The 15,432-nt window shown below is 42.1% G+C and overlaps 1 protein-coding gene across 4 annotated transcripts in view; it reads right to left on the reverse strand.

Moving 5' to 3' along the window:
- NELL1 (neural EGFL like 1) overlaps nucleotides 1-15,432 on the reverse strand; it is a 374,882-nt gene that overhangs the window by 324,932 nt on the left and 34,518 nt on the right. The window lies entirely within an intron of this gene.

The following is a 15,432-nucleotide window of genomic DNA, read 5'->3' on the forward strand; positions in this document are numbered from 1 at the left end:
AAAAGACTATATATTTGCAAATTTTAAAATCCTCAAAAGATATACTCAGTACCAGTAATGGATTTTCTTTCCCCACATTAACATAAGCCTGAAAAAACATTTCCTATATAAAAAGGTTTTATTCTAAACCACTTCCAAGATTCTTAGGACCAGCCTTTGTCAACATATAGAGAAAGCAGATTTATGGCTTTAAGATAGATAAAGGAGTCCATTTGGTGACAAGGTTATTGGCCAAATAAAAGTACTGGCCTAATGCACATTTTGTAATTCTTATTTTAGAACAATGCAACTGCCTTTGCTTTTTTTGGGGGGGGTGTGACTTGGTAAACACAAATTTAGCTGTTCAAAAGCGGGATCTTGTTCTGGAGGAATACCTGAAGGTGGGATTCTATTCTGGTTCTGTGTGAATTATTTTATTTTATTCATTTGGAGAAATCTTTTTTTAAAAAAAAGAATCTGCATGGAGCAACAGAATTACTACTACTACTACTACTACTACTACTACCACTACAATTACTATTACTACTACTATTATTTTAATGTAGGCACAATTTACACAGGATGACCTGAAGGCTGATTTCTTACTCAGTATTGTAAAAGCTGCTAGGAGGAGCTTCAAAGCCTTTCACATGCACACTATGGCAAATAAAAATGCTCCAGAAGTTTAACTGTACATGCAATGGTATACAATGTGTGATAAAACTGTGGCTGCCCTTATGTGTTGTGGAATAAAGAACTGGTGTATATTTCATTCTGAGTACTGGTTTGAGGGGTACAAGCTGGGAGAGTTCACTTCAAATTGTGGAGTGAACAAAATCCTCCCCACACGAACATCTCTCTTTCCAAACTACAACCCAGCAGACTACAAAGACACTTTATTTCTTATTGCTGCATTGCAGGAGGTTGGCCCAGATTATCCTTGTGATCCCTTCCAACTCTACAGTTCTCTATGATTCTATGGACAAGGCCCTCCCCAGCAATGGCACCTTCAGAATACAGAACAGCCCTTGAAAGTCCAAGCAGTTTTCCTCTGAGGCAGCAAAGCCTGAGACCACTGGATTACTTAAATTCAATGTTTTATTCATTTATTCCATTTTTATCTTGACCTTCTTCTATTTCTCCATTCCCTCCTTTTATTCTCACAATGATCATGTGAAGCAGTGTCAAAGATAAAGACTAGCCTACGGGCACTCACTGATGTTACTGAGTGGGAATCTGAATCTGAGTAATCCTAGTCTGAGACTGTGTTCACACTCCTGCTTACTGTGCACTCGCTGCATTTCCAGTGCTGGTTTGTTTTGTTTTTTTACTCCAATTCACACAAAGTTATCCAAAATGCTTATGTATTCTACACTTCGTTGCAGAATACTTTTACCTGATGTATTGTTTTTCAAACTAGCTTTAATCAGAGTCCTCAAACCTCCTCTAATCTGTCTCTAGCCAAGGTGTAAACACATAATGACATTCCTATCCCACTTTTGTCCCCTGGTGTGAACAAGAACAGAAATGAATGAAGCCATGCTGATATGAGCAGCCAAGGAGGTAAGAGCTGTGAAAGGCCAAAAAATGCAACTACTTCACTATATTCTAAGGTGATATGAACACACCCTGAGACATGAACTTCTCCTGTAGACTTTGAGTTCTCACCTTTGGCACTGTTTGCCACCAAGCCCTTTACAGGTGTCTGCAGGAGAACCTGACCCCATTGAAGTAAAAAATGAATTTTTCAGCTCTCCATCTTCAGAGCAATTCCCCCTCACTCACTCATCTCTCCACAAAGAGAAAGAGAGAGAGAGACCAATTGGATGCCTTCTGTCTCTTCTCAATAACAGCCAGAGGAGAGGAGACAGTGAGTGGCAATAGAAAACACAGGTGGTTTGTGGAAAGTTTTTGTGCCACAGTCCATTATGACAAGAGAAATTGAACCAAGGTTTGTTATATAAACCAAAAGTATAATGGGGAGGCACACATACATTGGTAGGGGCTAAAAGTTCGTTATGGATATTATGTCAGCATTCTCCAATCACTAGACGTTTTACATGAACATGAAATATCTCAGAACTACTAGGCTGACTTTCAGATGTGATTCAATTTACACTTGATTAAATAGGAATAGAGGTGAAGTGTCCTTCACAGAAAAGCAGCAAGCATTTCTCCTTGGGTTAGAAGCCAGCTTGGATTTGGAAATATTTAATGAAACATTTTTGTCTCCAACAGAGAACCTGTGAGAGCACAGATGAATCTTTACACATCTATTTTAACCCCAATAATTTGTCCTTTATGTTACTGAGCCCTTGTTTAAAGTTAGACAGATACAACTCTGTCTTTTCTCCCCCACACCCATAAAATTTATACACTGCTTGACTGTAAAAAACAAAAACAAACCTCAAAGCAGTTAGTCTTGGATTATTATGTAATACACTTCCACAAAGCGCTGTCACTTAATGTTTGTTGCATATCATTTTAACTGTCTCACAAGTCAGATGGAAGTAACTTGAATGTCAAGGGTTAACCCTTGGAACAAATCCCTGCCTAGAAATAAGAGTGCTGCTGCTATTTGGCAGTTTCATGAATGCCCATCAGCCTGCCTCAGATATTGGGGGGCGGGGCAGAAAATGAGAGCTCAGGATTTGGTATATTCATTAAAATCAGAAGTGCCAATTAACCCATCAAAATGCAATTTTTAATACTACATCCAATATGCAAAAGCACAGTAATTATTCCACCCAGGGCACCCAAATGCATGACAGTATTCAAGACATGTATGAGCATATTGGGAGGACTCCTACTGCAAAGCAATCCCTTTGATTGGAAAATAGCTGTGCCAGTTTAGGAAACTCTTTGAATTCTTCACAATCGTTTTGGGATACAATCTGCTCCTGAACACTGTAAAACATATACATATAGTTGCTAGTTAAAGGGGTTTTGGGAGTATTATCTACCCCAGGGGTAGTCAACATGGTACCTTCCAAACGTCACCAGGACAGCCAATGATCAGGCTTGATAGAAGTTATAGATATCCAATTGTATAAACATGTTCTAGAAAATAGGGATGACAGATGTGGAAGACTCAATTAAGCATTTGGTGCCCTCCAAGTTTTAAATGACGGAAGCCGGAACAACACAATATTTGCTCACTCAGGTAGAACCACCACCGGGCAATAGGAAACAGACTCTTATTGTATAATTAATGATACAGCAAATCAAAACCAGGCACTTCACAGTGGAGCATAAGTAGTTAATTCCTGTCTCCCCTAGCAGTCCCAGGATGCATCCTAAGGGGCTGAATGAGAAAGTAATCAAGCATCATGTTCAAGTCAGTCAACAGGTCTACTGTAGAAGTGTGACAGACAAGAGAGACGACCTCAGAGAAGACATGGGACAGTCACTGACTGGGGCCCATGGATATCTACTTATATTTCAGACCAGGGCAACTAAACCACAACAAGTGAATGGGAGAATCAAAAGTGCCCAGTGACCCAAAACCTCACAGTCTCAATTGGATCATAGTGACAGGTGGTAAAGATGAACATGCCACTTCTCAAGATAGGAAGAAGGTATCACAAGAGCCTGTGTTAGATGCATGAAGCCTCCTGTGTCAAATCCATGTCTCTCCGAAACGAGCTGAACATTATAAGATTGTGACACTGTACTAGAACAAAATTAGGGCATAAATGTTTCACAAAATGCTTCAAATAAACTTGAATTCTAGTAATAAAGAAAAACAAAGAAAACACACGCTGTCCAAAGCTGATCCAGACATGCAAGAGAGAAAAAGCATTTCCAAGCCAATTTATTGGATTTATTTGGAAAGCAGATCCATGTATTCTATTTAAACTCATAAACAAACACATACTAAATAACAGAGCTTGCATTCCATCTTGGGATTTCAGCAATTCAGACTTCATTCAGTTGATTTATAGTGTCATTAGAATCACTCAATAGAGTCACAGCCCTATAATTCACTGAGCCTCTGTTTGTGTGTGCTTCTGTCTGTCTGTGTGTATTTATATATATGACACACACACAGTGTTTGCGAGTCAGCAAAAGAAAGATGCATCACATAAACGATGGTGGTAACTATGTAATATATTGCTGAAACGTGCTAATTCCACAAGCCAATGAGCCTGGTGCAGACTAACTTGTACAATGCCCACATTATTTAACATGTTGGTAACACCTTTCGATCTTTAATATGAAATAACTGTTGTTCATTTTTTAAAAAACAAAAACCTTAGCAGAGTTAAGTACTGTAAGAGTATCCCATTTTTGCAATTTCCTTAAAGCGATTTACAAAACACAGAAATACAGAATTAAAAAAAAATGATGCTACAAATATTTGGGTCTTTTTAGTTTACAAAAAAGTGCGTAAGAGGAAACATGATGGAGTGATGTGTGGTGTGGAGAAAGTGGACACAGACTTTCAAGATCAGACGTTCTTGGCTACAGCAGGATTTTCACCAGGCAAAGACACAAGGCAATGTGATGTAGAGACAGAGACCAAGCCTGGAGCCCCAAGAGTCTGAAGGAATGTCTGTCAGTTCTTGAAAGCACTCTTTTTCTAGTATTCCAGTGCAGTTATACTTCTGAACTAAGGGTCTTAGCTGAAAAGGGGCAAAATGGAGATGAGACTAGGACAATGTTCTGGAAGAGTAGACTATTAGGTGCTTGATGGAAGTTTTTGATGCTAGGTAGATGGTCATAAAAGTTTAGAGCTGATACGTTACAAAGTTTGTGTGAAAGTAAAATGGACCATTAATTTTCAGTTTAGAATGCTCAGAATATTATTTACAAAAAAATGGAAGCCAGATTATGAATGCAAAAATAATTCCAGCACTTATTTACTGGCAGGTTTAATACCAGCATTTTATAATCCAGGGGTGGCCAACTCCCAAGAGACTGCTCACAGAGTTAAAAACTAGCAGTGATCTACCCCATTTTGGGGGGTTCAGGTCAAAGTTGTGGAGCTTTTTTGTGGAGCTTCTTTGGTACAGAGCAGAAAAACTGTGCACAGGCTAACAAAACATGTTATATTTTGGCAGTATTACAAGCACGTAAGATTTTCCTGCCCATGAAGAAATTAACTAGAAAAATGCATTGGGCATTTCACACACCAGAATAAGGGGCTTTTTGTTAGCATCAGGTTAAGATTTTGCCTTTGGAGGGTGAGGTTGGTTAAGCAAAGGCTACCTTTCAGTGCTGAAAAGTCCAGCGGCAGTATGGAGATACGGTCTTCCATTATCTAGATTCACTAGCATGGTTAAGGAGAAATCTTGCAACTGATCTTTCATAGACAGCTACTCTAAGAAAAACACTGCCCCCAAGAGAAAAGAGAAGCATGAAAGCCAGGAAGGCTTAATTCCACTAGAAAAAGACTTTCCCGAAAGTCCTTGGAAAGTCAAGGAATAGGACTTACTGTTGTTGTTATATATGAAAAACCTTTTGCAATCATTTTCAAAGGCTCCTAAAATACATTGGCTGGAATTCAAACACATTTTGTTGTGGGAAAGTGTAGCTGTAAAAGTCTGAGTACAGCCACAATATTCCTTTTTTTAAAAAAAACATATACAAGTAATATCAATCACTTCTACCAAATCATGTGGCAATAAGCAGGCTTCCACAGCAGCTATAGGCAGATGATGCTTCAGTTGGTCTAGGAACCTCAGGTACTGAGTCACTTCATAATAATAATAATAATAATAATAATAATAATAATAATAATAATAATAATAATTTTTTATTTGTACCCCGCCCATCTGGCTGGGTTTCCCCAGCCACTCTGGGCGGCTTCCAACTAAGTTGAAAGATACACTAAAATGTCACATATTAAAAACTTCCCTGGATAAAAATCTAACAGTTGCTGAAAGAGAGAAGTTCCAGAGTGAAACTGGTTTAATGGTAGCAAAGAAGGTGAAATACCTGGGGATTAATTTGACATCTAAGAATGTGAACCTATTTAAAGATAACTATGAGAAATGTTGGACAGAAGTGAAGAAAGATCTAGAAATATGGTCAAATTTGAGACTTTCCTTGTTAGGCCGAATTGCTGTTATTAAGATGAATGTTTTGCCGAGAATGTTGTTTTTGTTTCAAACATTGCAAATTGTGGATAAAATGGATTGTTTCAAGAGGTGGCAAAAAGACATATCTAGATTTGTCTGGCAGGGCAAAAAGCCCAGAATAAAATTTAAGATACTAACTGATGCAAAAGAAAGAGGGGGGTTTGCCCTGCCGGACTTAAAATTGTATTATGAATCAGCGGCTTTCTGCTGGCTGAAAAACTGGCTGCTTCTTGAAAACACAGACATTTTGGATTTGGAAGGGTTCAATAACAGATTTGGCTGGCATGCATATATATGGTATGACAAGGTTAAAATCCATCAAGGTTTCAAAAACCATATTGTTAGGAAAGCACTATATAATGTTTGGATTCGGTATAAAGACTTGTTGGAAAATAAAACCCCTAGGTGGTTGTCACCAATGGAAGCTAAGGAAGTGAAAAAACTTAATATGGAATCCAAATGGCCAAAATATTGGGAAATTATAGAACATGAGGAGGGAAGAGTGAAATTGCAGAGTTATGAGAAATTAAAGTCTAAAGTAAGAGACTGGCTTCATTACTACCAGATAAATGAAGTCTTCAAACAGGACAGGAAAATTGGCTTCCAGGTGGAGAGGTCAAAATTAGAAACAGAGCTTTTGGAACCCAATACTAAGAATCTGTCAAGAATGTATAACTTGCTGTTGAAATGGAATACACAGGATGAGACGGTCAAATCAGCTATGATTAAATGGGCACAAGACATTGGTCATGACATCATGTTTGCTGACTGGGAACAGTTATGGACTACCGGTATAAAATTCACGGCATGTAATGCCTTAAGAGAGAACATTATGAAAATGATGTACAGGTGGTACATGACCCCAGTCAAGCTTGCAAAAATTTATCATACGCCCAATAATAAATGCTGGAAATGTAAGGAAACTGAAGGTACTTTCTACCACCTTTGGTGGACGTGCCCAAGGATCAAGGTTTTCTGGGAAATGATTTACAATGAAATGAAAAAGGTGCTTAAATGCACTTTCGTGAAGAAACCAGAGGCCTTTCTCCTGGGCATGGTAGGCCAATTGGTGTCAAGGAAAGATAGGATGTTTTTTATGTATGCGACAACAGCAGCAAGAGTTCTTTTAGCAAAGTATTGGAAGACACAAGAGCTACCCACGCTGGAAGAATGGCAGACAAAGGTGATTGACTATATGGGACTGGCTGAGATGACTGGCAGAATCCGTGACCAAGGGAAAGAGACGGTGGAAGAAGATTGGAAGAAATTTAAAGTGTATCTTAAGAACTGTTGTAAAATTAATGAGTGCTAAAATGTCATGGGTAAGGCAAAACAGAATTGCAGTAACAAATAATTGGGTAAGAGAAAAAGGATTAAATAATTGGGTAAGAGAAAAAGGATTAAAGAAAGTGAATTATAAGTAAGTAAAGTGACAAGTAATTGGATAAGAGGAAAAAGATCAGAAATTGTATTATAAGTATTGAAATTAGGGGTTGCTGGGAAAATTTAAAACAGGGATGCAGAAAAGGGAGGTATGGGGAAGTCGTTGAAACAAGGTTTAAGAAAAAGAGGTTAAGAAATTATACGTGTTTATATGTTTGTGTGTCTATGTATTGTTTTGTATTGTTTTTTTAAATATGTGTTGGAAAATCAATAAAAAATTTATATATATAAAAAAAAAAAACTTCCCTGAACAGGGCTGCCTTCAGATGTCTTCTGAATGTCAGGTAGATGTTTATCGCTTTGATATCTGATGGGAGGGCGTTCCACAGGGCAGGCGCCACTACCGAGAAGGCCCTCTGCCTGGTTCCCTGTAACTTGGCCTCTTGCAGTGAGGGAACCGCCAGAAGGCCCTCGGAGCTGGACCTCAGTGTCCGGGCAGAACGATGGGGGAGGAGACGCTCCTTCAGATATACTGGACCGAGGCCGTTTAGGGCTTTAAAGGTCAGCACCAATACTTTGAATTGTGCTTGGAAACGTACTGGGAGCCAATGTAGGTCTTTCAAGACCGGTGTTATATGGTCTCGGCGGCCGGTCCCAGTCACCAGTCTAGCTGCCGCATTCTGGATTAGTTGTAGTTTCTGTTGGGATACTGCCAGGGAGATAGAATCTATCTGTGCCCCCAAGCTCGGTGCCGGACGATCCATCGACCTCCCGTAGTCACGCAGTATCAGCAATTTAGCGACACTAAGCCTCTGGCTTAGTGCACACTCTTAACAGCAGAATTCACACAGCAAAAGTTGCACAAGCAGGACAGCATATTTACAGTTTATTTTGCGTAGGTCAGAACAAAAGAAGACATGACCGTCTGCTCCGACTGCTCAGGCAAAACAGACAGAAAACGAAAGGAACATATAGCATAAACATCCTGTGAACAGGAAATACGCAGGCTGTGACACAAACATCCTGCTGCCTTTTAAGGTGGAACGGAAATATCCTAACATCCTCCCCCTTTCCGTGTAACCTGTAGTACCTGTGGTTCAACCCAATTGCAACCTTTGTACGTAAACCTTAAGTTGTTCTCTGTTAACAACCTTAGACAACAGATCAGCAGGAATTTGATTTCCTGGCATGTAGGACACCTGAATGAGTCCTTTCTGAATACACTCTCTTGCACGATGTAGCTTAATCTGCAAGTACTTGGTCCTTTGCTTGCAACTCTCCGAGTTCAGCAAAGCCAAACAAGATCTATTGTCTTGATACACTTGTATAGGACATTTCACAGAAACCCCAATGTCCTTAAACAGTTGCATCAACCATTCACAATCCATGAGTGAAAATGACAGAGCATTGAGTTCTGCTTCACAGGAACTTAGGCTAACTGTCGTCTGCTTTTTGCACAACCAGTCAAACAGGCAGTGGTTGTACATGTAGCATACTCCAGAAGTGCTTGTACCATCCGTGGTGTCACTTCCAAAACTTGCATCTGCAAAGATTTCAAGACCTCCAGTCTTCTGACTGGTGAACCTCAGCCTGTAGTGCATAGTCCCTTTCAAATATCGGGCTATGCGCTTCAGAGCTTTCCAATCCTGAACAGTAGGATTGTTAGCATGTCTGCTAAGCAGGTTAGTGCTTACAGCAATGTCAGGTCTTGAACATCTAGCAATGAAATTCAACTTGCCTAGAATGCATCTGTACAGCGTTGTGTCTGAAAACGCTTCAGCAGTACTGTCTACCTGGTAACCTGTCACCATCGGTGTGTCTGCTGGGTTTGCATTAACCAAATTCAACCTGGTTAATACATCAGCAATTTTCTGTGTTTGGTGTACCAGAAAATTACCTGCTTGGTCCCTCTCCACCTGCAGAGAAAGATAGTTGGATACCTCACCAAGATCCTTCATGTCAAAGTGCTCCTTCAGCTGAGCTAGGGTGCTTTGGTAGAAAGCCTGATTCTTCCAAAACATCAGAAGATCATCAACAAAACATAAACAATACAGTTTGTTTTGCCCCTCCTCCTTGACAAACACACACGGATCAGCTTTGCCCTGGTGAAAACCTAGAGAAAGCAACGTTTCAGTGAGTTTTGTGTTCCAACACCTGGCACTCTGCTTGAGACCATATAAGGATTTCCGCAGTTTACAGACCATTCCCTTCTGTATCTGCATCCCGTCAGGTGGAAGCATGTACAGCTCCTCCGCCAAAATCCCGTACAAAAAGGCTGTATTTATGTCATGATGGGAAACATGCAGTTTCTCCTCCGCAGCGATCTTGAGCATCAGCCGAATGCTCTCATATTTGACCGTGGGTGAGTAGGTCTCGTGGTAATCCTGCCCTGGTACCTGTGAAAAACCTCTGGCAACCAATCTGGCTTTGTGTCTGACAACCTTGCCATTTTGGTCTGTCTTGGCCTTGAAGACCCATTTGCTGCCAACCAGTCTCATCCCTGGGACTACCGGTACCAGCTCCCAAGTCTGGTTCCTGTTCAAGGAATCAACTTCAGCCTTCATGGCATTAAGCCAAGGCTCAGCATCTTTTGAGGTTAACTCCTGGACCTCTTTGAAGCTTGAAGGTTCCCACACCTTCTCTGAGCTACTAAGAACAGCAGTTGCCGTCTTAGCAAACTCATCAGCAAATCTCTTTGGAGGTTTGCCTTTGGTCGCCCTTTCAGACCTGCGAACTAGACGCAAGTCTTCTGGACTCATCTCTTCCTTCTTAGGAGAAAAGTGACCAATGGTGAACAGTGGTTCTTCCAGTTCATTGTCAGACGCATCAGATGGTCTGACTGAGGCCTTTGCGCTCTTGTAGTCTGCTGTGTCATCACTGTCACTGACAGCAGCAGCAGCGCCGCCCACTGAACTGGAATCCGAACTCTGATCATCATCATCATCATCATCCTCAGTTTCCTCAGCTTTCTCAGCATGATCTGCTTTCTTCACATCACCTTCATCCTCCTCTGGGTAACTCTGGAAAATTCCCACATTTTCCCCCCACTTAGGATTGTACTCAACACTCCTTGTGAACTTTATGGATTTTGAGTTAGTCATCCATACTCTGTATGCACCTTTATCGTACCCCATGAACAAACCATGTGCCCCACGCTTCCCAAGCTTGTTGCTTTGTGGGGTGTGTACCCACATGTCAGAACCAAAGATTCTCAAGTGCTTGGTGTTAGGTTTCTTACCAAACATTTTCTCATAGGGAGTGCAGCCAATAGGTGATGACAGTCTGCGATTAAAAGTGTAAACAAAATTCGAGAGAGCCTCCCCCCAAAACTTCTCAGGGAGGTTGGCATCATGCAACAAGGTTTTTATTCCTTGCAGCAACGTTTGATTTGCTCTCTCCGCAAGCCCATTCATCCATGGCGATCTAGGCGTTGACAAGTCATGCTGGATTCCCTTCTCAGTCAGGAAAGCTTCAAACTGCTGAGAAGTGAACTCCCCGCCCCGATCAGTAAACAGACAGCCAATACGTTTACCATGAGCATTCTCCAACCAAGCACAGAATGCCTTGAACCTAGGAAATGCTTGCGATTTCTGCTCGAGCACAAACACATGAATGTACCTGGAAAAAGAATCAATTAGAACCATGAAGTACCTTGCTCCTCCCAAAGAGGGCGCTAGAGGCCCAACCAGGTCTGCGTGAACTAGCTGGTAGGGTTTGGAAGCCTGCCTGCTAGACTCCTTGCCTTTTGGAGCAACCTTCACCTTGTTCTCTGCACAAGATACACATTTCATGTGAAATTTACAAGGTTTGATGTCCAAACCTTCAACCAACTCAGGCATCTTGGCTAGCGCTTGCCAAGAGAGGTGACAAAATCTTCTATGTGCATCGTGAATGCATCCTGCATGAAGAACCTTGTTAGTTTGTGCAACACAACAAGAATCAGCATTAGATACAACAGCATTGTCATCATAAGTTAGACAGAACAAACCATCCAACAACTTTGCATGCAAAAAGTCCTCTTTGCCTTTTCTGATGACACAGACAGTCCTCTTGAATGTAATTTCAAAACCACGCCCATTGAGCTGTGGGACACTAAGCAAATTGTCCGCAGCTCCTGGAACAAAAAGTACATCTCTGATGGTAGTATGCAGACTTGCAAGTTTCACAGTCCCAACTCCTGCAGCTTGCAAAGTCCTTCCATCAGCCAGGTGGATCTCTCCATCTTGAGGTGTGAAGGAGATGAACAGATGGCGGTCTTTGGTGATATGTCGCGTGCATCCTGAATCCACAATAAACCTGCCTTTGGCTTTCGGTGAAGCAGTGCCAGCAAACAAAACCTTGTTTTCCACTGGCGTGGGCTTTTGCAGCTTGCCCCCCTGCTCCTGGCCATGAGACTTGCCTTTAGCCTTTGGTGAAGCTGTGCCAGCAAACAAAGCCTTGTTTTCCACTGGCGTGGGCCTTTCACCCCCCTTCTGCTTCGGGCCATCTGCAGGCTTTTTCCTTTGTTTACCTCTGGCCTTCCGGCCTCTGCAAAGTTGACCTTGGCTCCCATGGGAAACAGAGCTCTCAGCTGCCGACTCCTTGGCTCCCCCTGGAGGCTGGAATGCTGCCTGGGATGACATCACAGTCAGCTCCCCCTGCAGCTTGCAACCGGTGCCCTCGGCATCCTTGCATTCACTCGCATTCTGGGAAACAGCCAGGACCTCCGATGCAGTCAAACTCTGGGCTGGGATGACTGGCAGATGGGCTATCTTCAAAGCATTCCACATCTGACGTGCAGTCGTGTTTCCAGCTAGCGTAGCAATTTCCTCCAGAGAGACGGACAAGACTATTACGTCTATGGCTCTCGAATTCTGAGCCTCCCATCTCCCTGTCAGAGGAACTGGAGGGGCTTCACTGACAGTTTGCCAGACTCCAAACTGACGCAGCAAACTCTCACACCATTTTGCCCAGGTCTCATAATTGTCCCGATTTAATTTTGGGCACTCAGCAGCTTCAGAGGCTTGGAAAAACTCCATTCCAGCTCTTAACGTCAGCCGTGAGTCTTCTTCACTTCAGAGACTCCTTATCTTGGCACTCATAAATCTTGAGGCCTGCTTGGCTCGGCTCCCAGGCCAATTAGGCCAGCCGGACATCAAAGAGGCTGCCGCGGCAACAGAAAAGCCTCTGCTTTCGCTTTTCCCACACATACCTTTCAGCAGTCTGTCGCAGTCTTACTCTCCTGCAAGTGCCGTGAATCTGGGCCCGAAACCTGTTGTTGGGATACTGCCAGGGAGATAGAATCTATCTGTGCCCCCAAGCTCGGTGCCGGACGATCCATCGACCTCCCGTAGTCACGCAGTATCAGCAATTTAGCGACACTAAGCCTCTGGCTTAGTGCACACTCTTAACAGCAGAATTCACACAGCAAAAGTTGCACAAGCAGGACAGCATATTTACAGTTTATTTTGCGTAGGTCAGAACAAAAGAAGACATGACCGTCTGCTCCGACTGCTCAGGCAAAACAGACAGAAAACGAAAGGAACATATAGCATAAACATCCTGTGAACAGGAAATACGCAGGCTGTGACACAAACATCCTGCTGCCTTTTAAGGTGGAACGGAAATATCCTAACAGTTTCCGGGTCACCTTCAAAGGTAGCCCCACGTAGAGCGCATTGCAGTAGTCCAAGCGGGAGATAACCAGAGCATGTACCACTCTGGCGAGACAGTCTGCAGGCAGATAGGGTCTCAGCCTACGTACCAGATGGAGCTGGTAAACAGCTGCCCTGGATACAGATTTGACCTGTGCCTCCATGGACAGCTGTGAGTCCAAAATGACTCCCAGGCTGCGCACCTGGTCCTTCAGGGGCACAGTTACCCCATTCAGGACCACGGAATCCTCCACACCTGCCCGCCTCCTGTCCCCCAAAAACAGTACTTCTGTCTTGTCAGGATTCAACCTCAATCTGTTAGCCGCCATCCATCCTCCAACCGCTTCCAGACACTCACACAGGACCTTCACCGCCTTCACTGGTTCTGATTTAAAAGAGAGGTAGAGCTGGCATTTTACTTCAAAGTAAAATGGGATCTATGTGTTAAATAGGTGTTGCAGCTATATTAATAACATTGTTATAGGCCAATAGGTTAGCCCAAACATTTAATACTTGGTGCCAGAACACAGATCCCTGAAATTTTCTTTAGCACAGTTTTAAAGCTACCAGTAACTAAGATATCGACAAAAGCACAAAAATGCCCTAAAGTAACATAAAAGTATACTTCAAACATAATATAAACTGTGGTTTGGCATTATGTGAATGAGCAGAGCTTTGGGGTTATGTACTTCCTTCCTTCTTCATGTCTTGTGATTCACTTTTTAGAATCCTATTTATAGCAAACAATTTTGCCTAGTCCATTTTCTACTATTAATTTTTGTGAACCGCCCAGAGGACTCTGTTGATGGGTGAGATGAAAATATCATAATCCATTTTAATAATAAACAAACTGACAAGGTATATGCCTAAAAACCAGGATTTTAAAAGTGTGAGAGGAGAGTAACAGATTGTGTTCAGGAGATCTATCATCTTTCATCTAGAAGACAGCTACCAAATGTCTCATCCCCATAGGAAAAACTTTTCCAATGCAGAGTTAAGAGTTTTGTGGCATCAGCAATTAACAGACACATCTTTTCACTTTGCCCTGTCCCCTATCTGAATATGTGAAAATTCCAAGTTCTGAATGAACAGTGTTTATTATGGGAAGGCAAGATTACATAGTTTGTTCCTATGGGGGGGGGCTCACTAATATTAAGCAAAGACAAGCCATCCAATAGCTCACATTTCAATAATATATTCCTATGATTTGATGGACACCCTGCTACATATGGTATCACTTCCTTATAATCTTTTTATTGTCCTTTTTTAAAAAAGTAAAAAATTAATTCAACAAGTATACATCTTTAAAAAAGAAAAGAAAAAAATACGCATGGACAGGGTAGGTATACAAAAGGGGAAAAACACAGTATGAATATAAATTTTAAATACTGAATATATATCACCTTTATATTAAAAGAAAGAAAGTGCATTGACATCTAATTGTAAGGGGAGAAGTATTGGGGGAAATAGACAAACGAAGTAAGTTCTGGATGAGGCAAACAAATGGACAGAATACTAGTTAAAGCTGCTTCCAAATGCATTCATCCTTTGCAGAGACTATGTTGACACAGGGCCAATCATTAAGATACGTCATAAAGGTCCACCAAATATCCACGTGATCTTTAAGCTCTGCAGTTCCCCACAGCAGATACCGATGAGTGATTCTTTTCATGACTGCAATATGCACAACCTTTTCAAACACTATTGACAACTGTCAATAGTGAAATTGGGCTACAAGGCTGGCTGTCGCTACAAGATACAGGACAAGCTGTTTTAATGTTACAGAGGAGTTGGCGCCTTTCAGTATAGAGAGGTGGCTCAGAGCCAGATCTGGCTGGATTAAATTACCAGTAATGTTGCTGATTAAAAGGGACGCGGGTGGTGCTGTGGGTTAAACCACAGAGCCTAGGGCTTGCTGATCTGAAGGTTGGCGGTTCGAATCCCCATAACGGGGTGAGCTCCCGTTGCTCGGTCCCTGGTCCTGCCAACCTAGCAGTTCAAAAGCACGTCAAAGTGCAAGTAGATAAATAGGTACCGCTACGGCGGGAAGGTAAACAGCGTTTCCGTGCGCTGCTCTGGTTCACCAGAAGCAACTTAGTCATGCTGGCCACATGACCCAGAAGCTGCACGCCGGCTCCCTCGCCCAATAAAGCAAGATGAGTGCCACAACCCCAGAGTCGGTCACAACTGGACCTAATGGTCAGGGGTCCTTTACTTAATGTTGCTGACTGTAACTGCAGTCCAGAAAGCATGGATCAATGGGCAAGTCCACCATAGATGCCAATAAGTACCTCTGGTTCCACAGCAGGACTTTTTTTCTTTTCTTTTTTGTCTTTTAAATGCCTTGCCCTGGA

This window comes from Podarcis filfolensis, assembly GCF_964270895.1.
Source record: "Podarcis filfolensis genome assembly, chromosome: 1".
Taxonomy (NCBI): domain Eukaryota; kingdom Metazoa; phylum Chordata; class Lepidosauria; order Squamata; family Lacertidae; genus Podarcis; species Podarcis filfolensis.